The sequence below is a fragment of the Copidosoma floridanum genome, unplaced genomic scaffold (genome assembly GCF_036245765.1).
Source record: "Copidosoma floridanum isolate Cflo_tuat_1 unplaced genomic scaffold, Cflo_Japanese_pri ptg000004l, whole genome shotgun sequence".
Classification (NCBI taxonomy): domain Eukaryota; kingdom Metazoa; phylum Arthropoda; class Insecta; order Hymenoptera; family Encyrtidae; genus Copidosoma; species Copidosoma floridanum.
The window spans coordinates 30147023-30168394 of NW_028321881.1; the positions used below are offsets into that span (position 1 = coordinate 30147023).

Consider the following 21372-nt stretch of genomic DNA (forward strand, 5'->3'; position numbering starts at 1 on the left):
TGCGTAGCATATTAACTATATGCGCTTCTACGGTGCGGCCATCATTGTCATTAATTTCCTGTGTTGCATCTTATGGAATTTTTCGGTATGAAATTTTTTTTCGCACTTCTTGGTCATAAACATGCCATTAAAAATTGATAATAAATTGGCATAAGTATTTACTTTATGGGAAATTTGATGACAAAGAGATAAGTGGTCAAAAAGTTTATCTAAGAGCAATAGAAGCCGAGATATAAGCAAAAAACTAAATAAGAAGTTCGAATTTTTTTATAAATTGTTGAATTAATAAATGAAGCTGACTTCTGATTTGGACAAAACCATTTTTCCCGTATTTCTGGAGAAGTTTTGAAGGGAAATGACTACTTTTTTTTTCTCTACTGGAAAACATAAGATTAAATCTTTTTTTTTTTTTTTATCGCCTGGAAATGGGGCTAGTAGTGTTTTTCTGCACGAACGCACTTCAAAATTTCAGATGGTTTATTGTGGGAACGGAACAAATATACAAGCTGTCATCTTTGCTCTCATTTAATTTAAGGAGGTTTAGGTTTGGTCGTTTCTAAAGAGATGTATACACTCGCTGATAAAACTAATGTTTTTCTATGGAGCTGTTCACATAGACATTTTTTGCTTAATTCAATGTGAACGTTCATATATTTGAAAAGGGGGTTCCACTGTTCCGCTAAACTCAAATTGAGTGAACAGACTGAACAGACCCATACTGTGTTCTCTGTCAGTCAACGTAGTTGCGACCATAGGCTTTGTTGCCTGATGGAAAAAGAGGTATACGTCTGTTCAGTCTGTTCACTCAATTTGAGTTTAGAGGAACAGTGGAACCCTCTTTTCAATATGAACGTTTACATTGAATTAAGCAAAAAATGTCTATGTGAACAGCTCCTGTAACATGCTCAAAGTACACATAAATTTTTTCAATATTTCTTACCAGCCGTTCTTCGAGAAAAAAATTTTCGAAATAGCATTTCCCAACATTGATCTTATGGGCAAAATCGATTATTTAGCCTTTATTGTATAAAGTTAGAGGCAAAAGATGTACTCATGATGATGAAAAAGTTCCAGTGGATAGCTTAACTCCTAAAGAAGACTCTTGTATGAAAAAGTATGCACCTTATTAGGCATTTGGAAGAAATATCTACGCAAACGTAAACAAAGTCTCGAGCAGGTCTTATGCAAAGTATATGGGAAAGAACTGAGCATCGTCTGCTGCCAGCTGGTCTTTTGACACGGGGTGAGACATCTTTACGACATTACGTCTAGAATTTGTTAAACTTCAAGTCGTGATATGAAACTTGGCTCAGCCCTTTTCAAGACCTCAAACCATAATGCTGTGCAAAAAAGTTTAATTTTGGAAACTTGTAACACACTTTTCTCGACAAAAACTACGAGCCTCCTTCTCTTTTTTCAGGTTGATTTTCATCTTATGAACAACATGTTTTCAAGTTTTTCACACGAAACATCGAAAATTAGCTGCTTTTAAGTATGTACCGTAACTTTTTTCATACTATTTAATAGTTTAATCTTTGAGCTCTGACAAGTTGAACTCAGTTACATTAATCATGATGAAGTGGGCGGACATCCTTGTGCACGGTTAATACAACTCACTTTCAATACGTGATCTTATGGGAGCCCCCGCATACACGCTCACCTCCCCCCGGAAAAATGACGGAACCTCGTTAGTCAAAGAGTGACAACGTGCTTAGAAGTTTTTTACAAAGTTGTAAGAATATCAGGTAAGCTCACATTATTGTGAATGTGACTTATACACATGTACATACCTAATTCTAGTCTATGAGCATGCCTGCATAGTTTCAGCTTAAAGCTTCAAAAGCAGCACTATTACTGCCAGGTGCCAACCTAGTCTGCAACATGGTGTAAGAAATACAGGTGGTCCCATGTAGAAATAATTTTTGTGAAATATTTTTTGTGTTTCATTTAAGATCCAATGCATGGCAAAATAAGAAACGAGGACCATACATATTATATGTAGTTATACTACCATTGTTGGCAAATACTGGTATGATTCTAGCAAAAGCAATAGTATGTCGTTTGCTTGAAAAAAAATTTATTTACATCCCAAGTCACTTCAATAACCTCGCTTCATGATGTATGCAGACTTTCGTCATTATTTGGTGCACTAAATAATGTTGAGCCACTTTTACAGTCTTTTACACAATGTTCTCTGCCCATTTCAATTAATTTATATTCAAATCAAGTGACACAAATTTTAAAGTAATTTTACAATTACATTATTTATTATTTTTATTTGTCCCTTTCAGTGTTTACTGGCTCCAGGTGCTCGTCTGCTCGGTCCTAGTTTCTTATTGTGACACCTGGTGCGAGAAAGCGGAAATGATACAAAATATTCACAAAAATTTACTGGGGCAATATGGACACTTCGTACTTTATGACATGGTTAACACTTAAGGGCTATTTGTGATAGGGGCAGAAATATAGAAATATTACTAATAGAGTAAAGAAGACAATTGAAAACGCGTCTTGTCGGTAGAAAGAGAGAGAAAATTAAATGATACTCTATGCATAGATATACTTCTAAAGTCTCTATACTTGTTGAAGGTGGGGCGATAGAGGGTCTTTTCATTCTCTGTTTTTTTTTTCCAACAAGACATTTACACTTATGTGTTAGATACTCACTTCCCTACTCTATTAGTAATATTTCTATGGGCAGATAGCGTGAGCAGCGTTAGTTTGTCCATCTATTTCTTTAAAAACATAAGCCTTGTGGCACACAAGAATTGGGATGTGTTCCGTAAGCACTGGCCGTTTAATCTAAGTATTTAGATAATGTGTAGATAACTCACTAGTGTGAGAGAGATAACATGTCATACTTTTCCTCTAGCACTTAAATGTCATCTAGGATACCGAAATACTTGAAGATTAACTGCTGGAGCTTACGGAACGCACCCTTGGACTTCCTGCTTTTATAAATAAAGACATACAAGCCAATGCTAATTATGCTTTCTGCTTCCTGCTATTTTCCTCCATCGTGAAGAGGCCTTTAAGCTGACAGCTACCTACCATCGACTAGTGTTAACTTCCAACCTTAACAAAGTTTTATGTAGTTAAAAATATTTCTTGTAGCTCACGTGGTTTGGATATTTAACATCACCTGCAACGTCAAGTATGTAAGAAATGTTAGTATATAACTAGAAAATAAATTAATTTCGTACATATTTTGCTCACCTTCTTCTTAATGGCTACTTGTGCATGTTTATTATAATAAACACTCGTAATTCAATGTTAAAAAATGGTAAATATGTTGTCAGTGTATTTGACTCACCTGATAGTTTTTTTTATTGCTCAGTCTTTCCCCTAATTCTTTTGTGATTAACTGCTCAAGGTGCCAATTTTTTTGTTGTTTGCACCACATAATGCCTTTTGTGTTTTAAGGGAGTATTCCCCTTATGTATAATAACCTCAAGATTCTTATAAAATTTGAAACATAGGTAAATAATTGCAAGACAAAGCTCCAGTTAAAATTTCAAGACTGTTCACAACTTGGGAAGCGAGTTATTAACGAGAATGTATCTTTCAATTTAACATGGCATCTCATGGATGTACTCATTTTTTGCCTCTTCATCTGTTAATATCTCAATAAATAACGTCAAGATTGAGGTCATATTGTTTTATAACATGAAGAATACATATGAGGATCATATCAGTGTTCTTTAAATAACCATTCAGTGAATGTAAGGTTACTACTAAATGAAAAAACAAACAAATAACTAGGTTAAAATTCATACATACATGTATACAACGCATTAAAAATTATGCCGGTATTATAGTTTTCTACAGCGCATCGAGTAAATAAAGGGGATACTCCCTTGATTATAAACTCTAGTCACCTCTATGCTCTTTAAAACAAACATTTCATACCCTTTGTAACTCTGTTACGTGAAATGCAAAAAAAGTTACGAGAACATTCTCAACATGTAATGTAACAGTATTTTATTAGCTGGTTTAAGTATTCTTATCTATTAAGGAAAGTTTATACTGGCAGAACAAAACTCTATCCCTTCGTGCTTAGCACAAATTTGCTTTTTAACAAGTAAAAATCAGTAGATTTACACATGACTTACATGGCTTGGTTGTTGACATTATTTTATTTACAAAGAAAAAATGCCTTTTATCTGATACCCATTCGATAGCTCGTGAAAAGAAGAAGTTTTTGTAATTAAATCAAGTAACTAAAACATCTCAAGAAATTTTATAGTCACGATTAAACTTATCGTGTGAGTTCAAACTTTGTCCCCCAGCCCTCGCCATTTGGTATGATGACGTCAGAAGTGAAAATACCGTACATAAGCAAAATAATTGTCAGAGTTGCTACATATTTGCGCTTTTCTTACCTCTCTGAACTGTTCTCCCTGGTAAGTGTGATGAGCGTACTTAATTTAAAAAATCACCTTATTGACCGGGCTCAAACAGTGATTAACCGGGAAAAATTATTCGCACCCAATTTTTTTGTGCTTTCTTGTTAAAAATATGGTAATGTACCTAAAAGTTCATCTTGCCACCGAAGAATGTGTTCAGGTATTGTTTAAACAATTTTTTTGTAAGCAATTTCGTCAAAGTTGTTTTTTTGGTATGAAAAAAAAAATTTTCATATTCTTTGGCACATTTGTAATAAAAAACCAACTGGAGTGTATGTACCTAAACCTCACAGTTTTCGAGTGAAAAATTCCCAAAGTTCCGAAAAATGCACTTTTTCCGGTTTTCAGGGCTCCACGAAAGCGCTAAATAAACTTATTTTCATATGTTACAACACATGATCATAAACTGTAAGCCTTCCTTTACAATCTTCAAAAAAGAAAATGTTGAAAAGTTGAGTGGCAAGATTGTTTTTTAAAATAAACGTTTAGGGCGTTTCAGAGCGTGCTCCCGCTTGAGTGTATACCTATATATGTTCACTACATGCTGAGCCACGAAACGTATATATAAGTATATACTCACATGTGAGCACGCTCTGAAACGCCCTGAGCGTTTATTGCAAAAAACAATCTTGCCACTCAACTTTTTGACATTTTCTTTTTTAGAGATTGTAAGGGAAGGCTTACAGTTTATGATTATGTATTGTAACATATAAAAATGTCTTTATTTAGTAGTATCGTAGAGCCCTGAAAATCGGAAAAAATGCATTTTTCGAAACTTTAGGAATTTTTTACTCGAAAACAGTGGGGTTGAGGTAAATACATTCTAATTGGTTTTTTGTTTTATATGTACCAAAGAATCTGAGAATATCTTTTTCAGGTCGAAAAAACAACTTTGACGAAATTGTTTACAAAAAAAATTATTTAAACAATATCTGTCCACATTCTTGGGTGGCAAGATGAACTTTCAGGTACATTACTATATTCTCAACAAGAAAGCACAAAAAAATTAGGTGCGAATAATTTTTTCCGGTTCATCACTGTTTGAGCCTGGTCGATTAGTCACGAACAAAAAAATTGTGAAAGAGTTAAACGCAATAGAAATTAAATAATTTATTAAAAGAATCTCGTTCACATATTCACATTAACCATTTATTGAAAAAAGTGTAAAACTGCTTAAAAAATTTTTGAAAAAAAAATGAAAAAATCATTATCTATTATTGATTTATTTGTTCATTGTTAAATTCACAAATTCGTAAAAACTAAACAAATATTTATTAGTGTATGGAAAAGCTTCTGCTAAAAAATGTTGTTTTCTAAGTTTAAAAAAATTATTCAACGTATAAAAAAAATTTTAAAAAGCGTTCAAAAGTAAACTATTAGTTAATATGACGTATATTAAAGCTAATATATAAACATTCGAATGAAAAGTAAGTCACAAACTACTATAAGAAGCACCTAATTTACTTGTAACGGGACCGCTTATAGCAGAGTGTATAAGGTACTTCACTTGTGTACACAAGGCCACCGGTTCAAATGTCGTGAAAAATTTTTTTTTAGAGCATGAGTAGAAAAGTAGGAAATGAAATTTAGAATTTAGTTTAATCACATGTGTGCTGTGTGGAGAAGACTGTATACAGCGTAGTCAGACAGAACAGGGTGAAGGAAGAAGTAAAATGAACAATTTACTTGGTCACATGTCTTCTCAAGGTCTGAATTCTGAAATCGTTGGTTTATTCTAGCGCAGAATGCGCCTATCGAAGTGTAACTTAAAAAAAAAAAATAATAATAATAATAATAATAACAATAATAATAATTGTACACATATCCACACTCACAGCCTGATATATTACCTCAAATTGAAGGACAAATTTAGAGTAACTTGAAAATGTCATATAATGGTGAAAACCTGAAACAATTTTGTAAACATTAATCTTGATTCATAAATTTTTATCTAAAAATTCTAATATATTTTTATGCAACATTGTCTGATCGTCTAGAATGTCCGTGATAGCAAAAGTATGAAACACTTCAGTAAGTAGTTCAAGTCTTAGTGAACACAATATTTCATGAAATGTACTCATATCATAATAATTACCCTATCTGTTCATTATTAACATCAGCTTAAGGAGAATGATTTAAATGATACTAGCTCCAAATAGATAACAATAATCTTAATTTTATTCTAGATTGCTTTAGAAGAGGTAATTTGCTCCTTAGTTGACAGTTTTTAATACTGTTATTGGCAATAAAATTATCAAACTTGTTTAATTCTGGAGTATCGACATTTAAAGTTGTCAGATTTTTTAAAAAAGTTTGCTTGAATCTATGGCATTGCAATTGAAAGGAAGCAGTTGCCTTTTTTTAAACTGTTACTTAAAATCGTAATGTTACTTTTACTCGTAATTGTAAAAGTTTATTGTACATTATGTCCTAGTGCGTATGTAACTAATACAAATATCTCTTGTAGCCTGATGAGGCTGACACAAATGGTCAGCAAAACGTTGGTGTGTTAAAAAAAAAAAAAAAAAAAAGAAATTAAAATTCTCCCGGTGTGATTATTTCTTGTACCTCGCCCCCAATGGATCACCTGTTTTCTTACTTCTCAATTTATAGGAGGGCACTGACATTTCTACACAACTATTTAATTTTTTCGGTTTCTGCCCTAAAAATCATGTAGCCAACGAATATAGACGCTTGTAGAAGCCCACTCAACATAGGACTGGTGGCGAAAAAAAAATCTGATTAAAATTAGACAGTAGATGGCGCTTCTATGTACTATTTGGGAATAGGTAATAGTGTCAATAGTGAGTAATTCGTTATTATAGTACGAGAACGTGCCAAAATACTAAATTGTTGCGCTTATGACGTTATTTATTTGGTATAGTAGGGCCCCAATCTCTCGAAATACGCGTGGATGTACTAGCTTAATATCAAGCCAGCACATCTTCTCATTAAGCTGAGCAGATAAACGGATGACGAAAAGACCTGGATATTTTTTAGCTAATTTGTAGCTCTGAGATGCATTAAAAGGGAACAATCGAATAATCATGCCTAATACAAGATGGAATTAACTGTTGGACAAGCTGTGGCCCTTTGCGATAAACATATGTAACTATTAATCGTGTAGGACGAAATGTGTAGTTAGCTTAGTTGGCTAGTGCGGGCTCCGTTTGTTTCCAATCGGCAGTCGGAGGTTCGAATCTCGCTCGCTGCATTTTTTTTTTTTTTCTACGAAAATTGCAGTTTTTTTTTTCTTATCGCTCGCAGTACTTATTATAATTCCAGAAAACAACCACAAACAGAGGCCCGTAAGATATTGAATTCTATACAAAATGGTGAGTTTGTATGCATTAAGTTAATCTCATTGATGAACTAATGAACTCTATTCCCTGTCCTTTTTGAGCAATAAAAATGTTTGTCACTCTGAAATATTAACAATTTCGTAACTTAAATTATATGCACAAGTATTAAATTAAACTACATCCAGTTAATAACTACTAAGTCACACTTTATATCAATAATTTATTGAGCCTGGTTTTATTATTTTTTGTCAAATTTTAATACAACAAAAAATACTTAAAAAATCTAAAACTTTATAAAAAAATACAAATAATGATATAGACGTATAGATACTTTTTAGAATTAATATATAAAAATCGCAAAGAAACAACTTTCGGGAATCAACAAAAAAGTGCGCAATAAAGTTCAAATTATTATGCTAAAGGGAAAAAAAACAATAAAGTTCAAATTATTATGCTAAAGGGAAAAAAAACAATCTTAACTCACAATATCTTAAGTTTTTTTGACTTACAATTTTCCTTATTATTTTATTACTTTTCACGAATCACAAATTTTTTTTTCTTCAACAAACAGAACACGCACTGACTTGCTAATAGGATTATTCATGTCTTAATTTTTTCAGTTTGGCATTCGGTTTTTTTTCAACATTTTTTTTTTCTTGGCATCTAGGAAATCACGATTCATCCATTTTAATTCATAAAAAATGTGAACTCTAACAAAATATGCAATGACTTCGTTGCGATGGGATTGACAAGGCTCTTCAACAAGCCAAAAGTCAGAATAATAATTTATTATGCTTGATGTTATTTCTTTGATCAACATTTTACCTACATCTTCGGTATGAGCGTAATTATTAAAAGTCGAATCAAATGTTTCAATACATACCACGATTACTTTAAAAAACGAGTCCGAAGGTACACACAGATTACCGAGTTCATTTGTAGTTTGAAAAACTTTGTAAGCCTTCAAAAATATTAATAAATCGTCATTTTGCTCAAAATTCTTATTTTCCCGTGTTAAACTGGATTTACAATCAGTGCAGCCAGATTTTGCCAAATTCAAAGCAACGTATCCAGCAACGTACTTCATTGAAGCTCGCAGAGGCGTGTACGAATCACTTAATTCGAGTGATTGAGCGTTGAGAGAGTTATCCAATTGTAGATCAGCACTTTCATTACAAATATTAAGCAATTTCAATGAGCCGTTGCTGGATTTGACATTTGTTACTTGCTCCGTGTTTTCCTTACACAAATTGCTATCTGTACCTCTCGCTGTGCAAGAATCTTGGGGGTGCGATACGTATTCGTGAGTACAAAAATCAAAGTAACTATTATCAAAAATAAAGTTTTCGTCATTATTTATCTTTTTTTCAGAGCTTTCGTTCTTTTCTAGGGTCTTATGTGCTTTATCAAATTCGGGGGATGCTAAAAGAGCGACCGTTCCGTTCGGTTTACAGTTACTGGAATGGGCATAAATTAGCAGTGATGCTGTACTGTAAATTATATCTAATTTGAATTGCTGTCGGGTTCTGATTATGGCCAGAACGGTCTCGCAATGCTGCAAATAAATTTTCCAACGGGTCCTGTTGTAGACGAGTCGTTAGCAGATAAACTCCCCCTTGCTCTTTCATATCCTCCCACTGGAGTAGAATACTTTTGATAGTTAAATAAAAACCGTCAAAGCAAGGAGGATTTCCATTTTTATCACTGCATTTCCAAGAATTAACGTACTCTAAGCTGTTTTGTAAGTACTGTATGACTCGAGGGTTTTTATCAGATAATGGTCGTCTTAAAGGATTTTTATCGTTACCCGACCTACTATTCAGACAGTCAAAAAGATCGTTAATATTTTTTAAAAAATTTGCTGTAAAAATACAGTATGAATGCATAAGTGGACGTTCCGGTGCAGTAGCACCAGCCATAATTGCCGACAAAACCGAGTTACTAAATACTTGAGTTGCCAAGCTGACGTTCATTAATTCAAAGACAGTCGGGTCAACGTGCTTGTCTGACAATTTTGGTACTGCTTTGCATGGTTGATCTCGCTCACGGATTCTCAACTCGCGAATAACACCCCACGATACGTATTCGTCACCGACCATGAGTTCGCGCTTTCGAAAGGTATTTCGAAGGCATTTAATCAGATGTGGTGCATCGTAATTAAAAAAAATCTTACGCTGCAAACGCTCAATGTACGGTTTTTCTTTTGAAATACTTAAAATTTTAACGGCCTTCTGATGGGGGGAACCGAGATCACACACCATTGATTTAAGAACAAAACTCGCTTCTTCAACATACTTGATCACATCTAAGATTATTTTACTCAACATTTTTCCATCAACAGCATTATGTGACACGTAATAGCAAATAGGTTGCCTCCAATCAAATTGTCTACCCCTCAATAAAAATATCAACACATGATTCCCACGGCGTGGTGAACGACCGAATATGCCTAGATCGGCAAAACCTTCAATCAAATCTCTTTTGGGATCGTATTGCAACCAAGTTTTTATTGACATTTCGTCCCACATAAGTATACATTCGCGTTCTTTTTCAGTCATATTACTACTTTTGTCTTGTAATAGACGTAGTAATGAAATGTTTCGCCCGGGAGATAAATCTAACTCGTTAACCCACTTTCGGATTAAGTTAACGCACGGCAAAGCAAAATTTTTTTTATCGCGTAGGTAGTAATAGGCCTTGGGTGATTTATAAAATAAATTTATAGCAAATTCTCTTTCATTATTTGCCCACCTCTTTTGCTTTACGTGATCAACTTGCATTTTAAAAAATTCTACAACATTTTTGTTCAACTTTTCGATATTGTCTAATATTTTTTTTTTATCTTCTTGTTTTTTTACTGATTTTTGTAAAATTAATATCCTTTTATTTTTTTATATAAAATTTTTTGCATGTTAGCTGTCTTAGTTTTCAATAAAACATTATTTGCGGTCAACTTATTTACAACATACTGTACTTTTTTAGCATTTTTTTCTTTTTCAACCAATTGATTTTTTAAAGCAAGTATTTCATTTTTTAATTCACAAATCGTTTTTTCGCGTGTGTTGGCATCTGATGCAGGGAAAAATGTTAATTTGTTGATACTAGAATGAATGGAAATTGATTGAGACACGGGTGTTTGATTTTCCGCACGATACAAGTTCGATGTTCTGCTACTGTCTGCATGTACGGTTTCGCGAGTAGATAAACTATTTAAATTCAAATTCGTTACGTCACATTGATATGAAGTACTGCTTGGGATCGTGTCCTCAAGATAATTTCGCGGCAGTGCCGAATTTTTTAGTTTTTTTATTCCATTGCTGGAATAATAGTTGTCTTCTTCGAAGTGATCACTGCACACTCGTCTGTTGTCCAACTGTCGTTTTTCCAGTCCCACAAGATGCATGTTTCCGATGTGTTTAATCCACTGATCGCGCCTGTGTTAAAATCGATTATAACGTTTGTATTAAAAACGAATATCCCTGTCTCGATATTTTATCCTATTTCTCATAAGGAAATATGTGCGCAAAAGTTATTAGTATCATCATGTACATCATGAAACAATCACAACGTTGCACTTTCATCAGAAATATTTATTACACTGGTAGAAACAATAAAGAAAAAACGTACTGGGAGTCATCCGTGGGAAATCTGTGAAACGATTTTGATGGTGTTTTTTGTTTCAAATTACAGCAGTCTATAAAGGAACACTGGATACGGGGTGAAGGCATTTTTCGTTCTCAAAAAAATACAAAAAACTGTTAATTTATCCGTCACTGGACAAAATATTTTACAATACCGGATTAAAACACTATTACTGCGTTCATCAGCCAATTTCAAAATCTCTTGACTGCGTCCGTCCTGATAGTGACACACGAGCAATTTTTTTTTACAAACAAGGATCCTGCATAAACTTGTCAAAACAATAATAAAACGAGATTGAGCAGAGTGTGCTCCCGGCTATTGGTCGAAATATGCGCGCGGGATTTGAATGAACCAGTAGTAGGCAATAATTCAAAATTTTTTCGAACCCAATGAGAGCTTTACTTCGGTAACACAAATAATATTAAAAGGTACAATTGTTAAAAAAAAAATTTTTTAATTATACTGTACATACAATAATTGTAAATAAATATAAATAAATTATAAACAGATAAAAATCCTTAAACAAACATTAAAATTTTTGAAAACATTAAAAACAATTTTAATCTTTGATAAAACCAGCTTCAAACGGTCCGAATGATGTTTACGAATTTCGAGCGGATGCATTTGTTGTATGTAAAATTTATAGAAATGTGAGGATTATCATTGATAATGCTACCTACATTTTCAAAAAAATAGACTACCTATTGTTCTCACCAGTACTATGTTGTCATCATAATGAATAATAAAAAATTATAATATGTACTAATAGATAGCTAATGTAGGGATCGTTATTGTAAATACAATTTAGAAACATAATTGGTACTCTCTTTACCGTGCTACCTTCACGATAATGTATAATAGTATACTTATGAATATGTACAAGTACACGTCGGATGGACCATTGACCAATTAATAATCAGGAAAACACACATTGGTACTGAAAAATTAAATCATGTACAAACTTAATATGTACATACTATATATTTCACATAACCAGGAATAATATGTGCAAAGTTTCTCATTACATCATTTGAAATTTGAAATTCCCGCATGATTCTCATTAATTCAGAGCACTCAGCCACCAGCGCCTCTACGTGGCTGGGTACCAGAACTACTATCTTGGTACCCAACAAACTCTTCGCCACTTTTTAATACAGAAGTGGGCTTCTATAAGCGTCTATATTCGTTGATGTAGCTTAGTAAATGAAACTTTTGAGAGGAAAATGGTATCGTAATTATTTTTTTTTAGAGAACACAGGTTGTCTGCAGTAACATAAAAATATTATAGAAAAAATCTGATGTAATCATTTTAAGGTTAGAAAGCTTTTGAGTTTTGAGCATTTTAAGAAGCGTTTTAATTTTATAGCAGACCTAAGGACGTTTTTTGTTAGATAGTATAAACTTTTAATAAAACCTACACAATCTACAGATCTAAACGATAACGTAAAAAAATGAACACAACCTCTAAAAAATGATTAAAATACTCAAATTTTTTTGTTTGTGGCCTAAACAACATATTAATTGTTGATTATTCACTATATAACAAAAAACACTGTAAATTTTGGACCGATTTTATAATGACGAATAATGATTTTGGTAAATTGTCAATTTTAGGGTCAGGAATACTTATCAAACAAGATATCATTTAAGTTTTTATTTAACTCCAAAGCAAGTCTTGCGATCGATTTTTTTGGACCACTTACTGATAATCTATCAAGATGAAAGTTTGCACACTGCTTCGGTTCTTAAGTGAATACCACGCAGTGTATTTTATACAATAGTAAGTACAATATGGCCAGTACAACAAAATTGTGACCATTATTTCTTGGAACTTTCTCAAAATAAGTATAAAATGGAAAGGTATAATAAGTTCAATACGTAAAGAAATGAGACGTCATTCTAAATTACGTTTATTACGAGTTGTAATACTAAAGTAAGGACATTTAGTACACTTCGTAGAATTTATACTTTATGGAGTACTTTGTTTTAAGTAATTGATGTTAATAATTTATTGTTTAACTTTTCAGACCAAGAATAACCAAGATCGTAATATGTCACTTTAAGAAATCAATAAAGCTTCAATTCGATGCAGTCCGTGAAAAATTAAGAAAGAAAAGTTACATCTCGTGATCATAAAAACTTTCTGAAAAAGTATTACATTAAATTGCCTGAAATTTTGACACTGCCTCTGAAATTGAAAGACGTGTTTCTTGTGAAAGTTTTACAAATATTGAGATCGACAAAGTAAAGAGAAGTTACGAGAAGTAAGTTTTCTCTTTTAATTTGTAACGGATTATCATGAATTTGGCCTTGATCTAATCCTCAGAGTACTAGCTGGATCGCTCTTTTCGTTATTTAAGGTTAAAATAGCTAGATAATTTATTGGTAACAATAATTACGCCAAAAAAACTAGTGAGTAAGGTAGAAATTTTGGTTGGTATACTGAAGGTTCTTGAATCCAATAGGTTGGTTGATAAAAAATGGCAGTGAACCATTTCATTTAGAAGCCATCAACTTGGGTAGGGTAAAGTGGGGCAATTAAAGCACTTTTTTACAGCCTTATTTTTAAAATGCTATTGATAGAAAGATGTTATATTTATGAAACTAAAAAAGAATAGAAATGATGTCTTAATAACTTAGAAACAATTAAAAAAATATTTCATTCTTTCACCTAAACTTAAACATATTTTAAAAAATTTTAAACTAAAGTGACTGTTAGGTTAGAAAAAGTGGAGAAATCAGAGTGGTTTGCATGGGGCCTTCAGAGCGGTTTTATCGTTGATTTTTCTTTTTTTTCACCAACTTGACATTAAAAAATTACATTGCTTTCATGATTACTGAATTACAAATAATTTAGTAAATAAATAATACAGACGCAATTTCTATAAGTAAGGAAAAAGTTGCATTTCATCACAGCTACAATTCTGTTTTTGAAATTAGAGTTGACAAAAAAAACGTTACAAAACCGCTCTGATTGCCCCACGAAGACCGCTCCAATTGCTTCTTTTTTAAAATTGTTAAATTCGGAAAATTTGTTGAAATTTTCATTAAAAATTATTATAAACATGAAGGTAATATATTATAGTTTATATTTCACGTATCCAATTTAAAGTTTTCAGATTTTTTAAAACATTTTTTTTGCGATAAAACTAATGTAAGAAGCATTTTTTCAACTGAAAGGTGACAGTTCACTTGAACTTGTTTTTATTCGAAAAATGTGGTTTTTGGTTGCTGTATTGAACAAATAAAAAAAACGCATTAGGGACAGGACTTTTCAAAATTTATTTTTTTTTTTACAACTGGATAGATTTAAAAAAAAAAATCAAGAAAAGCCCCGATTATCCCACCTCTCCGATGGCCCCAGCCTACGCTATATAATAAAAGGTAATGACGTATAGAATATAATCAATTACGTTAAGTAAACAAAAATCCAATATGGCGGCTGACACAAAAGGGTGGCCTAGTTTTTCTTTAAAATCTTCTCTACTTGGGCATCAAATAAAGAGACATGCAACTAGTAAAATACTGTTTAATACGTTACCTCATCAAAAATCTAATATGGTGGCTAACACTAACCAGTGGACTATCTTTTAGGGGTCTAATTAATTTAACTATGAAAATATAAAGATGATAACAGTTGAATAAATTTTTAAAAGTAATATGCACGATAAATAAATATAACTGAAAAAGAAGTCTTAACAACTTATAGCCGTTATTTAATCGAACTTTTGAATGACCTTTGGTTGTTTCCAAGGTGATTTACTAGTAGTATGTTATAACTTTAGAATCATAAAGATGACTATAAATAGACATTTCTAGTTTTAAATTTCATTATAAAATTTAGGAGTCGAGTTTACTATGAACATTATCTTTATTATAGGAATATGTAACACTAGATTATAATGTTAATAATTATCTAAGATATTGTAAGCTAAAAAGTATTTTGTAAAAATGTAAATAAAAAATAACAGATTACAGTTACTGAATATAGACATGAATCCTAACCAGCACTGTGTCAATAAGAAGTATGAAAAAACTTTGTTATGTTACTTGTATGTCTACAAATGAAACATTCGTTTATTTGTTGCGATTTAGAAACATGCAATTACTGTTTGTTTGGAAACTCAATGATTTGACTTAAGAAATAAAATAAGTCTTTAAAAAAACAATAATGGTGTAAACGCTTACCAGAATTTCGATGGAGAATTTTTTGAGTATGGTATTAAGTTACATTTGTACTTACTTTTCAACATAATTTAGTCGATATTCATAGCTCGTAAAATTTTGATAATAATTAGTAATGTTTCATTACCTTTTTCAATCCCGAGGCAAGAAATAATAAGGAATTTATCTGTAGCCAAATTATACATAAAGTTTCATATAGGATACATTACAAATTTTTTAATTTTTAATATTTAGATGGACACTTAGTAATACTGTGATGGTTCTACTACTAGTATACTAAAGAAATTAGCACGTTAGCAGAATTTCGGAATACCAATGTTGTTTTAGTAGATTATATAAATTTTTCATTGCTAAATTGTCGTTAAATAAACAATTACTTAATGTTACTAAAGACGTTCAATATGTTTGTTTACTTTTGGATAGAAACTCTATTTATAATATACTGTTGTTTATACAGAACCCTTAAAAATCTGTAAAAACTTCTTGATATTGATGAATGAAACAAAGTCACATTGATTTCCATCGAAACATATGTATCCATACAACGATTTTTCGATCACCACATGACCTACAAAATAAGTTTGTCTTGCAGCTGCCCGCGTTCTTAAACTTATAGCAGATGTAGCTGTTTTTAACATTTCAAGATCTAGTAATATTCTTCATTAAAGTTAGTACGATAGCTATAAAAACTATATTATATGTATAGATAGTGAGCATTAGATGATGATAGTTATAGTGTATATAAGTTGAAATAAAGATCTGGGTTTTTAAGTAATTTAACAAGTCTCTTACTTTAGCTTTTTGAATTAAAAAGAAAAAAAAAATTGAGGTTGAAAAAGTGAGTAAGTATAAGTAATGAGGCTCATCTGATCTCGAGTTGGCTAGATGTTACACTGAAGATATATTTTGAAGCGTAAAAATAATGATACTATAATAATTAGAACAATACTTACATTACAGATAGAAAATTATATGACATGTAATACAAAACAAGATTGATGTAAATGCCAGATATTAAAAAATATTTACAGCGTTATGTACAATGAAAACAATTTAATCTTTACTAGTGTAATTTGTTATTAAATTATTGACATGGATATACAAAATATCTCACAAACTTTGGGCCAATCGTGGAAAGTATATACAAGCTATTCAATGACTCAATGTCGTAAAGAAAAATTAAGAATTCTTATACATAAGCTGAATACAATAAATTCAAAGCTCTTAAATACAAAATTATATGTACAGAACTTGCATTACACACGATGCTTTGTACCTACCCTGTGTGATCATAAACAAGCGTACACCTACTTTTTTTTTTTTACGCGATACGCTCTATGCTTTACGCCATATATGTCTCTATTTGACCAAGCCCTTGAATTAAGAATAACGTCTCATTTCTTTACGTATTGCACTTGTTATACCTTTCCATTTTATACTTATTTCAAAAAAGTTCCAAAAACAATGGTTGCCATTTTGTTGTACTGGCCATATTGTACTTACTATTGGGTGTTTTCCGCAATCGTCACCAGCAAGTAATTTAAGGTTGCGCTCTACGTTACCGTTAGGTCAGTAAGTCAACTACCTTGAATTAACTGGCGCTCTGTTTTGTAATCTGGTCAGTTAAAACGGCAGACGACGTGGAAGTCGAGAAAAAACGTGAAGATTTTGAGATAAGTTTTTGTTGTTGTTTTGCTGTTTATTGTCGTCTGCTATTTTAACTGGCCAGATTACGGAACAGAGCACCAGTTAATTCAAGGTAGTTGACTTACCGATCTGATGGTAACGTAGAGCGCAACCTACAATCACTTGCTGGTGACGATTGCGGAAAACACCCATTGTATTAAATACACTGCATGGTATTTACTTAAGAACCAAAGCAGTGTACAAACTTTGATCTTGACTGATTGTCGGTAAGTGGTCAAAAAATCGATCACAAGATTTGGTTTGGACTGGAAATTAGTAAGTTAAATAAAACTTTGAATAATTTTTTTGTTTGACAAATATTCCTGACCGTGAAACTAACAATTCACCAAAATCATTATTCCTTATTGTAAAATCGGTTCAAAATGTACAATGTTTCTTGTTATAAGAACTTAAAAATATTTGGATCAAACAAACTTAGGTGAGGGTAGTTAAATTGTGAATTAAACGAAAATCTTACTTTATGTTTTTTTTGTTCATCAGAATAATCACAAGATAAAAAATAAAGAAGTTACAAATAAAGTATTACCCACTAGAACTTTAAAATATTTTTAGTCGGAGGAGCTTAGACTTTAGTGATAAAGTAATAATTTTTTCATCACTATTTCAACTCCTTTATCAATTAACTATCTAGAAAAATCAGTTGGTGTTGAAAAATACAAAAAAAATTGGTACATGTAAGACTTTGAAAATTTATCCATCGTGTCATTTTTTTTAAAGTCCACAGAAGATTTTGGCATGAGAAATTAGGTGATTTATCACCTGATAAATCACCTAATTTTCTGAAGGAGGGCAAATTTATCTTATATGGTCGGGATAGGCGTGTTCTTCAAATTAAGCAGCTCTGCCAACAGTGTAATATCAGCTATAGGAATTTCCTCAAGCTTCATCTTTTAATTTTTTATCATTACAATAAATACAAATACATATTATTCCACCTATTTGAATAGCTGGAAGATTTGAATAATTAATATCAGGGTTTTAGTGGAAAAATGATATGTCACCAAATTGATTATTTATTCATCGATTATGACGCTGCTCTTTCAATTTTAATAAATGTTTTGCATCAGTTTGAAGTTTCCCTTTTAATTCGTTTTCTTGCAATTCAAGGCTTCGTCAAAAACTTTTGTGAGCTCTCTAGGGCTGGTTTAAACAAACATGTTGAGTTGTAATATTTTTGTTGGCAAGGTAGATCGACCATGGACCTAAAAAGGCCTGGTAAGCTAAACTCTTTCTTGACTGAAGTTTTCAGCGGACATTAATGTCAGGAAACCTTAGGGTGGTCTTCTCTGGCCTGTTGTTGTAGTACCAGACTATTTGCGAGAAAAATCACAACGTTCTGAAGCGTTAAAGCTAGTGCAGTTCTTTTTTTCAACACCTCCTGGTGTTACACCAGAGACGTTGGCATCTAAAAAACCTTATTTTTTGCAGAATTTACAAGTAAACCTACTCAACTGTCACTCACCGATTTTGATGAAACATTCCATAGTGGTAGAGAATCAAAAAATAAATGACACGTATTTTTTTTATCGGTGGAGAACGGTTCCTAGGGGGTGAAATCCACCCTGAATTTTTTACCCTTAAAACACATTTTTTATGATATTTTTTTTTAAACTCAACATTTTTCAAAAAAATTACATGAAAATTGTTCCCTCCAAAAAGTACTTCTAATCAAAGAAAAATTGTACAGTCAGAGTTGCATCCCTTATGTTTTAGCGGTTGCAACTATATTTTTTATAATAAGTTTTTTTCTGAAAATTCTGAAATTCGTTGAAAATTGACCTAAAAAATGTTTTCGCATGTTACATAACATGTGCAGTTAACGGATATTTGTATTTTTCTTAAAACAACCTCTTTTGGGGATAACCTACCCGTATTTAGAATAAATTTCTTGAGCCGTTTAAGACAACAAGTTAGCCATAAAAATTGATGCACGGGGGTTTTCCGGGTCACTGATTGCGTATTCGTTGTCAGATTTTGGAAATTAAAACGATAAATCCAATATGGCAAAACAAAGATAAGAATTCATCACATGCAGGATAACGAGGAATTAGAAACTAGAATTTTTCAGAACCTGGAAAAACTTTATAGTGTTTTTCAGATCTCATCCTGTTGTATGATTACAACATTGACTTGCACTTGAGGAAGAATATTCTGAAAATTCAGTCGCTTATCCACAATCAGTTATCTTCTCCTTGATTCATAAACATGATTAAACATGCATTGTGAAAGAGCAGTTACATTTTATACAAGCCAGGTCCTTTTGAAACACCCGTTGATTTTTGTTTCAAAAACACTGGTACAAATTGTATGTTGTGTAACGTAATCGCAAACAAGAAATGCTCGTGGTGTACTGTATTATTGTGCATACAACACTTTTTTACAGTGAAAGTAAATAAAAGTATACCTCATTATTGTAACCGGTATAAGGAATAATAAAAAATTGTCATTGGTAACTAAAGAAATGATATTTTTCTATTGATATAAAATACGTCTATTTTTTCTTGCCAAATCCTCACTCATCGTAAGTTAATGTTGAAATTATCAGTTAAAAATTTTAAATTCTAATCCCTCGCTGTCCTTGATGTGTTAAATTTTTATCTTTGTTCCACCATATTGAATTTATCATTTCTAATTTCTAAATTCTGACAACGAATACACAATCAGCGACCCGGAAAACCCACGTATATCAATTTTTATGCTTAACTTGTTGTCTTAAACAGCTCAAGAAATTTATTCTAAATAGGGGTACTTTATTCCCAAAAGAGGTTGATTTAAAAAAACCCATACGGAAGCAAATATTATACGCGAGGGTAAATCAACGAGTTCAGATTTTGATCTTGAGAAAAAGTGTGATGGAAGTGGATTTTGCTTGATTCTCCCCCATCACTTCCTCTCCCATGACATGACGACTCTAAAAAAAAAAAAAAATTCAAAGTGATTTGAACCCCAGACTTTCTGCACACTAGTTAAGGCCCTTACTTACTCTGCTACGAACAAGCCCAATATACGAAATTCGATTAATGCATCTTATAGTGCAGTTCGTAACTTTTTTTAATGTTAATTCTTATTTCATGTGTAATAATTTATTTGGTTTACATAATATTCACTTAAATAATCAACTTTAAAATAAAATACTTTATTTAATTCATAAAATTCAGAATAATTTTGTTTTAAATGTTTTTAAAAAAAACTTGGAAATTAGCATAATTAAGCAGAGCACCTTCCAATGTAATAATAAATATTTATTCCTATATATTTAATTTGTTACTTTAACAGTAAATAAATAATTATTTACACAATTTTTCATATTTTTTCAGAATTTTCAAAAATTAAGAAAAAACTTTGTTGTACTGTACAAATACAAAAATTAATTTTTATTGTGTTTAATTCTTTTACAATTTTTTCATTCGTTATTTAAGTGATTTTTTGATTTCAGAATGTTTTTAACATAGTTAGTCGGGGAAAAGTTCAGAGATGTAAGAAGCATCCTAATCTCTGCAGTAAAGCTAGATTATTTTACTCATGCGTATGTGTACTCACATATGTGCTCTTACGCACATTTCATTCCCATTTTCTAAACTCATTCTAAAACCAACTTGGAGATTTATTTAAAAATTTGATAGGTTTATCCAAATGTAATCTTTTGTACATAAGAAATTGGGAGATTGCTACAACTTATATAAATACTTTTTTACATGATTTTTTTATGAGGTAACATGTTAAATATCAATTTTTTTAAATGTAACATATATAAAATAATGGTACAGTCAAAAGTTGTATTACAGGATAGTTTTTTTAATACATTTTGAGTATTAAATATGAACCAGGAGTAAGTCTGGGATCGTATGTGAGAGATGTAAGCGTGATGTTACAGATCTTATCAGTGTAGGCAGTAGAAAGTTGTTCTAAAATCACTGGAAGATTCGATGAGAGCGCACAGTCTTGTACCGGCCAGCCTATATATTATTTTCATTGTATTGCGCCGTAATATTTTGTTTATAATCGTTAATTCATTAAATATTAATTGAAATCACACTCAATCAACGTAGGTGTACTAATTTGGACGATATTTGCACCACCTGCGAACACAAAATTGTTTCATACAAGGTATTTTCATACTCGAAATTATA

The 21372-nt window shown here is 31.8% G+C and overlaps 1 protein-coding gene across 3 annotated transcripts in view; it reads left to right on the top strand.

The window, feature by feature from the left end:
• The first annotated feature begins 933 nt into the window (after nucleotides 1-933).
• Cth (Cystathionine gamma-lyase) overlaps nucleotides 934-21372 on the top strand; it is a 226397-nt gene continuing 205958 nt past the window's right edge. Inside the window, exons 1-3 of one of the 3 annotated variants that reach the window (XM_089595777.1) lie at nucleotides 934-1243; nucleotides 1421-1492; nucleotides 1581-1745. The gene's annotated coding sequence lies outside the window, so the exon portion shown is untranslated. Of the gene's footprint in view, nucleotides 1244-1420; nucleotides 1493-1580; nucleotides 1746-2894; nucleotides 3168-21372 lie in introns of those variants that run through there. The other 2 variants (XM_089595769.1, XM_089595774.1) reach the window with 2 other exon arrangements.